General features: G+C 74.9%; 1 protein-coding gene across 3 annotated transcripts in view; it reads left to right on the top strand.

Moving 5' to 3' along the window:
* Positions 1–57: 57 nt before the first annotated feature.
* Positions 58–271, top strand: part of CEP95 (centrosomal protein 95) — a 29,295-nt gene continuing 29,081 nt past the window's right edge. For 2 of the 3 annotated variants that reach the window (XM_025196284.1, XM_025196280.1), the window contains exon 1: positions 138–195. The gene's annotated coding sequence lies outside the window, so the exon portion shown is untranslated. The other variant, XM_025196281.1, reaches the window with a different exon arrangement.

The following is a 271-nucleotide window of genomic DNA, read 5'->3' as shown; positions in this document are numbered from 1 at the left end:
CCTCCCACCGGCCCCCGTGCCTAGGCTGCCGCCACGTGACCCAACGCGGCACAGAACTCCTCCCTCCCCCCCGCAGCGGGAGGGGAAGGAAGAGAACGTCCCCGCGAGAGCCCGGCGACAGAACGCCCGGTAGGAAGTCCCGCCCCTTCCGGCAGCGGACAACCAATGCGGGGCGCGCAGGGGGTCTGCGACGCGGTATTTAAATACCCCGAGGCGAGGAGCGGCGATTGGCGGGGGGGGGCGGGGGGGCCCGCGGGGCGGCGGGGGGGGG

The sequence above is a fragment of the Alligator sinensis genome, unplaced genomic scaffold (assembly GCF_000455745.1).
Source record: "Alligator sinensis unplaced genomic scaffold, ASM45574v1 scaffold282_2, whole genome shotgun sequence".
Taxonomy (NCBI): Eukaryota; Metazoa; Chordata; order Crocodylia; family Alligatoridae; genus Alligator; species Alligator sinensis.
Note: the sequence above shows the minus strand (reverse complement) of the source record. Positions and strands in the feature narration are given on the sequence as shown.